The sequence below is a fragment of the Geotrypetes seraphini genome, chromosome 6 (genome assembly GCF_902459505.1).
Source record: "Geotrypetes seraphini chromosome 6, aGeoSer1.1, whole genome shotgun sequence".
Taxonomy (NCBI): Eukaryota; Metazoa; Chordata; class Amphibia; order Gymnophiona; family Dermophiidae; genus Geotrypetes; species Geotrypetes seraphini.
Genome location: NC_047089.1, coordinates 47,455,661 through 47,463,530, shown reverse-complemented (window position 1 = coordinate 47,463,530; position 7,870 = coordinate 47,455,661).

The following is a 7,870-nucleotide window of genomic DNA, read 5'->3' as shown; positions in this document are numbered from 1 at the left end:
CACGGGCCGTATCGAGGTAGAAGAAGATATCTTCTTTTTCAAAGGTCCGACGGCGACAAGAGGACATCCATGGAAAATCAGGGGCGGGAAATTGCACGGCGACACCAGGAAATACTTTTTCACCGAAAGAGTGGTTGATCGCTGGAATAGACTTCCACTTCAGGTGATCGAGGCAAGCAGCGTGCCTGATTTTAAGAAGAAATGGGATCGTCACGTGGGATCTCTGCACAGAGATAAATAGGGGAGGGTCATTGGGGTGGGCAGACTAGATGGGCCGCGGCCCTTATCTGCCGTCTTTTTCTATGTTTCTATGTTTCTATCCCCATGGTTGTTTTCAACTCGTCCAGCCATTTGATTTCAGGTCGCCCTCATCGCCTGGTTCCTTCGATTTTCCCAAACATAATGTCCTCCTCCAATGATCTTTCTCTTCTGTCAGTGTGACTAAAATAAGAGAGTCATAACTTCATTATTTGGGGTTTGAGTGAAATAGCCGGTTTGATCTCTTCCAGAATTGATTTGCTAGTTTTTCTGGCAGTTCAGACTGCCAGGACATCTATCTTTATACCACATTTTCAACCAACATTTCGTCCAAGTCCCAAACGCCCATTTGGACGTGGGAGAGGCCAATCTTCTAATGGACTGGCCACCCAAACATGGCAACAGAGCAGTGGGGCACCTTACAAGGAACTGCTGTGAACTTCATAAAAAGGTTCCACATAAACATCTCACCAGAACTCTCTTATAGGTTATGGTGAGCCCCCCAAAACCCACTATACCCACCTGTCTACAATAGCCCTTATGGCTGCAGGTGGCACTTATATGAGAGTAGGGTTTGGGGGGCGCACATGTTCCACCATAAATGTAGTAGTTAGAGTGGCTTATGGGTCTGGGTCCTCCTCTCTTTGGTTCACTAGCCCAACCCCAGGTTATTTAAGACACCTGAGTACAGCTCTACTAGGCTTTCCTATACTAGGTGCTGATGATCTGGAGATAGGTATGTACTTTTTTATTCTGATCTTTGTGGGGGTGTGAAGGAGTCAGTGAACACTGGGGGTAGTGTGTGTGCATCTTTCCTTTGTCTCTGTAGTGATTCTCTGTTCATTTTGGATACCTTTTTGGCACTTATACCTGTTTTTACATTGTCTAACTCACAACATTGAAGTTTCATCCAGGATCTCTAGCAAAACATTCAATTATTCTTGCAGGATGGCTATGTCTAGGTCTTCTCCAATCCCGGCCACATACTGCCCTAACCACTCTTCCAAATATCTATGGCCTTCAGAGCCATTAAAAAGTCCTGCAGCACGTCCAGAAAGTTGGTTTATCAGCACTTGGATGACCTGTCCTTTAGGTCGCCCAAGTGCTGACTTGTGCGGGTTTTTAGACGCGTTTAGGTTTTGATTATGAGCCTCATAGTGTCCAGCGTTTGCATCCATAATTGACCACTGAGGAAACAAGTGTGTGGACAAGTCTGATCTTCATTTGGAGTGTTATTTCTTTGCCTTTGAATACTTTGTCAAGAGCCGTCATTGAAGAGTGACCCAGTGCTACTAAATACTCATCATTCTTATTGTGCTATTGGACACACACACTGCTGTACATAAGAAGATATGCTACCCATCTGTGAGGCTTTTTAAACAGAGGATATCCTTTTTTTAAATCAGCACACTGGGTAAATATCTTATGTCCCATATTTAGGTGAATTGAACCCATTGAAAGAACTGATTTTTGAGCAGAGCATTTTTCTGTCTTTTGGTATATAGCTGTACAGCACTGCTTGAATAGGATAGACAAAACAGCAGTCTCCAAAAACAAAATTGCCAAAGTTCCTTACAAAGAGACCGACAAAAAAGGCAAGAACGGTCAAGGGTTCCAAGAGTGGTAGCAGAAAAGCGCACACCCCAAACAGTTAAATGAACCACAAATAAAGATTAAAACACTAAGAAATTTTGTGAAGTTTAGGAACCTAGTTCTGTGGCGTTCCATCTGCCCGATCCTGCTTCCCCCGGACATCGGATGAAGATTTATTGAAGCTAAGTTTGCTGTTTTCAATTTTTGAGAGTTGGCTGGGGGGGTTCCCAGAGCAGTAGCTGTAATTGTTTTCACCTGTGTTTATTTCACACTATTTTTGGTGGTAGCGTTATTTTGATTTAAAAACACACTTAGGTTCCCTATGATGGTGTGTAGGTGGTGGTCTTATAGGCGCCACCTTGCTGTGTGTAGTGTTGGAGAAGTGCTCCCGTCGCTGACCCCTCACACTGAGGGTTCCTAAACTTCACAAAATTTCTTATAGTGTTTTAATCTTTATTTGTGGTTCATTTAACTGTTGGGGTGTGCGCTTTTCTGCTACCACTCTTGGAACCCTTGACCATTCTTGCCTTTTTTGTCGGTCTCTTTGAATAGGATAGACAGCAGATATAGAATGTAATGTGAAGGGAGGGGCACATGAGCAGGGGGGGTTGTATTTGAACTATGTGTTGCACACTCAAACTATATAATTTACAAATTGCCCGTTGCAAGTTCCATTGCCATGCATGATGTGTATGGAAAGGATGGCTAGCAAGTGACAGTGAGGCCATGTTTTCTGAATCAGGATTATTTGTCACTCACACTAAGGTTTGCATTGCCATAAAGGTGATAACACACATGCTTTAGAATTTATTTAATTTCATAGATAGATAGATAAGTAAAATGGTGTGATTTCTGATCTTATGCTTCATAAGATAATTGAAAAATGCATTAAGTTAATCCAATAACCCCTCTTTTACAAAACCATAGCATGGTTTTTAGCGCTGGCCAAAGTGGTAACAGCTCAGACACTCATAGAATTACTATGAATATTGGAGCTGTTACCACCGTGGCTGGCGCTATGGTTTTGTAAAAGGGGGGAGGGTGTAAAAAAGGTTTCACCTTATTTCCTTTATGCTTTTTTATTTCTCTACATAATACTTTGTATATTTATATAATTACGAGGGGCAGCTGAAAAGTTCTCAGCTCAACCAAGAAGAGAATGATGTGGAGTAGAGGTCTGCACGGGAATGGGGATTACGGGAATCCCGCGGGTCCCACAGGAACCCTGCGGGGATCCGCCCTAAGTCCATAAGACTCCCGCAGGGATCCCCCTAGGTCAGGGATCCCCCTAGGTCCAGGGGACTCCCGCAGGATCCCCCCTTAGGTCCACGGGACTCCCGCGGGGATCCTCCCAAGGTCCACGGGACTCCCTTGGGGATGGACACTTGTTCTCTGGGGTTCTCACGGAAATGCTAGCCTACCTTTGTTCCAATGTTCCCTCTAATGTTCCCCAATGTTCTTTGATCCCTCAGTGCACCAGCTGCTGATTGCCACTCACATGGGAGAGCTCTGTACATCCACTAATCAGGGAAACAGAGCTGGAGCTTGATGGTCAATTATGAGCATTTCCTTGTAGAAGTGCTCCCAGATTGGTGGATGTGCAGAGCTCTCCCAGTAGTGAGCCTTGACGTGAGACCTCCCCTCAAGAATCTCGTTGGCTCAAGTCTGCCACCACTCACTGCAGTTGTGCAGAGGAGCACAGGAGAGACTGGGCAACATAACTGTGCCGTCCCAGAGCCAGACTACCCTGCATTAAACTGCTTCAGCCCAGCAGGTACCAACATTAAATATGTAACTTTAAAAAAAAGAGCAGAGGGGGGAGAGAATTGCTGCACCGGCATCTTCTTTCTGTTCATCAAATTCTGGCTTAAATCTGCTTCTTTGGGATAGCATTTGGCTGCTATGCCAACCCCACCCGACTAGGGAGAGGGAGGGAGAAAGGGTATAGGTTTTATGCCTGTTCTGGCAGATGTCTGACTGTTTTGAATTTTCTATAAAACTCAATCAAAACTAAAATCAAAACTGTCAGAAGTAATTGCTGCTTTTTATGGGGACAGGCAATTTTTAGGGAGAGGGGATGGAGGGGATTCCTCATGGGGACGAGCAGAATTCTGGCGGGGACAGGTGGGATTTCTGTCCCTGTGCAACTCTCTAATGTGGAGCCATGAAACTTACCAGCTATTCTACACTTTTCTTGACACTTTCCATTTCAATGATATGATATGAAATGAAATGAAAAATGTCAAGAAAAGTGTGTAATAATATGTAAGTTTCATGGCTCCACATTATTCTCTTCTTGGTTGGGCTGAGAACTTTTCAATGGCTCCTCGTAGATTGGATTCTAATTACATGTTTTGCTAGTGCAATGGAGTTTGATTTTAGTATTATTAAAAGCAGGGAAGATCAAACTGTCAGGCTCTTTAAGAAATTCTGCCTTCATAGATCTCCTTGTAATCCAAATTTGTATTTGATGAAAATCAGGGACAAATTTGGCCACAAGGGCTTACAAACCTCCCTCTGCTATAGAACTTTTTTCAAAGTGTGAGGTTTGCTCTGAAACGGAGTTCACGTCAGACTTCTGTATATGGGTTTCTTAGGACTCACTTATAAATGTGGACTTTAATTTGGCACTGTGTTAATTAAGCACTTTCCCCATAGACAGAGAATGGGAAAATGCCTTAGTAAATAGTCTGAAGGAGCGCAGCACAACCTCGATGCTTGCAAAAAAAAAAAAAAAGTAATAAAAAAATACACAATATTAATTATGATCTGCAAAATGGAGGTGCAAATTGCAAAGAGTTAGGGCCAATGTTGTGCTATTTTTAGCACAGATGTTGACCTCAGCCCTGAAGGTAAGGAGATTTAGGGCTCCTTTTACTAAGCTGCGTTAGCGTTTTTAGCGCACGCTAAACCCACACTACGTGGCTAGAACTAACACCAGCTCAATGTTGGCGTTAGCATCTAGCACGCGTGGCAATTTAGCGCGTGCTATTCTGCGTGTTAAAACCCTAACGCGGTTTAGTAAAAGGAGTCCTTAGGCTTTCCTTACCTGTTTCTAAAAAAATCAGAGCATCTACACCAGTGATTCCCAACCCTGTCCTGGAGGAACACCAGGCCAATCGGGTTTTCATTCTAGCCCTAATGAATATGCATGAGAGAGATTTGCATATGATGGAAGTGATAGGCATGCAAATTTGCTTCATGCATATTCATTAGGGCTAGCCTGATAACCCAATTGGCCTGGTGTTCCTCCAGGACAGGGTTGGGAACCACTGATCTACACAACTGCTCCAAGTAAATAGTACCAGCACCTATTGTGTATCAACAATGCCTAATCTTGAGCATTTACATTCATCCAGGCCTGTATCTTGTATTTTTAAGTGGTTTATTGTTTTGCAACTGCAATCTGCTTGAATGCCTATGGAATGGAATGATTGACATTCAAAACGATCTCTGCTTAAGACACTTGGGCCTTGACTAGGCAGGGCTGCTAAGTACCAGCGCTAACTGGGTTGCATCCGTAGAGGTTTTATCAGCAGGATGCCAGAAGTCATAATGCCACTGTACAGATCCATGGTGAGACCTCATTTGGAATATTGTGTTCAATTCTGGAGACCACATTACCGGAAAGATGTGCTGAGAATAGAGTCAGTTCAGCGGATGGCCACCAGGATGGTCTCGGGGCTCAAGGATCTCCCGTATGAAATAAGGCTGAATAAATTGCAGCTGTACTCACTTGAGGAACGAAGAGAGAGAGGGGACATGATTGAGACATTTAAATATATCACGGGCCGTATCGAGGTGGAAGAGGATATCTTCCGTCTTATAGGACCTTCGTCCACCAGAGGGCATCCGCTGAAAATTAGGGGAGGAAAATTTCATGGTGACTTCAGAAAGTATTTCTTCACCGAGAGGGTGGTTGATCATTGGAACGAACTCCCACTGCAGGTGGTTGAGGCCAACAGCGTGGCAGATTTTAAAAATAAATGGGATATTTACGTGGGATCTCTAATGGTGAACAAATTCAAGGCGAAGGGTCACTAGAGTGGGCAGACTTGATGGGCTTTGGCCCTTTTCTGCCGTCATTTTTCTATGTTTCTATGTAACTAGCCATTTTGGAACTGAGCTGTACAGGGGTGTTAAAAGGAAGACGTGGAGAGGAGTTGGCAGTTATATGGATATCAGTATTCATTTGCTTATCTCTGAATAGCTAAGTGGACATATTGGACTGCACAAAAATCAATCTGAAATATGCCTGCTTAGCTTTGTGGGCGCTGCTACTGAATACTGGCTAGCATTTGCATACGTCTCAACAACCCTCCTTCCGATACCCCCTTCCTCCCTCTCACTCCCAAAACATCAACAACCCCCCCCCAGAACATCAATAGAGCCCCCGTCCCAGGACGCCCCTAGACCTACCTGCCCAATCCTGGGAGTCCAGTGGAGTACGAGCAGGAATGACGTCCACTCACTCCTGCCTGTCACAGCTGCCACTTAAAAATGGCTTGTTAATACCGGCTAGCGTATGAATTCGTAAGTCATCGATCTTTCAATTCACCTAAGCGAAACATGTCGGGGGACAAATTTTTCCCCATTCTGTCCCCGCGAGTTTTGTCACTGTCCCATTCCTACAAGCTCTGCCTTAACTGCACAAGCCTCGAACAGGGAAAAGAACTCGTCGGGATGGAACGGGTAAAATGGGTTCCCACGGGGACGGGGGAAAATCTGTCCCTGTGTCATTCTCTACTGCTTATAGCACTGAAACCTGTGCTAGAGGCCTTGTAGCACTCATTAATGGGCCAATAAAGGGAGTTATTGCTGCAAAACATCTTGATAACTATCTTCTCAGTTGATTTTCTCCAGACAAAGGGCTCCTTTTACAAAGGTGCACTAGGGTCTTAACGTGCGGAATAGCGCACATTAAATTGCTGCGTGCGCTATCTGCTACCGCCTCCTTTTGAGCAAGCGGTAGATTTTTGTCTAGCGTGCGCTGTAGCGCGCGCTAATCCAGTGAGCGCTCTAAAAACGCTAGCGCATCTTCGTGAAAGGAGCCCAAAGTGAAAATAACAAATTAGGTTTGATTTGTAATGGCATCGGAGCAGGACTAGTTTGGAAATTGTGCTCTGAGTGTTCTAAGGGATGCCGCGGGCTTACCGTTTAACCCACCGCACCATCACAAACTGAACTGCAATATTTTACTTTATGAAATAATTGTCTGAACCTTTGCGCTAACAAAATATAGAGCAGAATAATGTTTTTGCATATTTTTGCATTCCTGTTTATTGATTAAATTATGCCCATCTTTTTAGAAAATATATATAAATTACTGCATCAGAAAAAATATGCTTTTAAAGAGCATACATATGTTTGATCCGATTCTATTTGAACCTATTTTTGTCTAATTTGTTAGGTTTAAAAATAAAATAGATTAAAACTTGAATGGCAGAAGCAAAAACTATTAAACAAGATGTTCTGAAGATGCAAATATACATGTATACTATGGTCTCCTTTTATTAGACCGTGAAAGCGGTTTTTAGCGCAGGGAGCAGTGCTGAATGCCTCGTGCTGCTCCCAACGCTCATAGAGTTCCTCTGAGAGTCGGGAGCAGCGCAGGGCATTCAGCGTGGCTCCCTGTGCTAAAAAATGCTATATCTGTTTAATAAAAGGGGACCTATATAAGTTGGGCAGGGCTGGGAGAGGAGATGGACGGTTCATAGACAACAACGCGGAAGACAAAGGTGCGAGCCGACAACTGAGCGCAAGACGGAGGTGCACGCCGAAGAAAATTACTGTTTTTAGGGGCTCCGACGGGGGGTTTTGTTGGGGAACACCCCCAGTTTACTTAATACAAATCGCGCCGGCGTTGGGGGGGGTTTGGGGGGTTGTAACCCCCCACGTTTTACTGTAAACTTAACTTTTCCCCTAAAAACAGGGAAAAAGTGAAGTTTTCAGTAAAATTTGGGAGGTTACAACCCCCCAAGCCCCCCACAACGCGGCACGATCTGTATTAAGTAAAGTG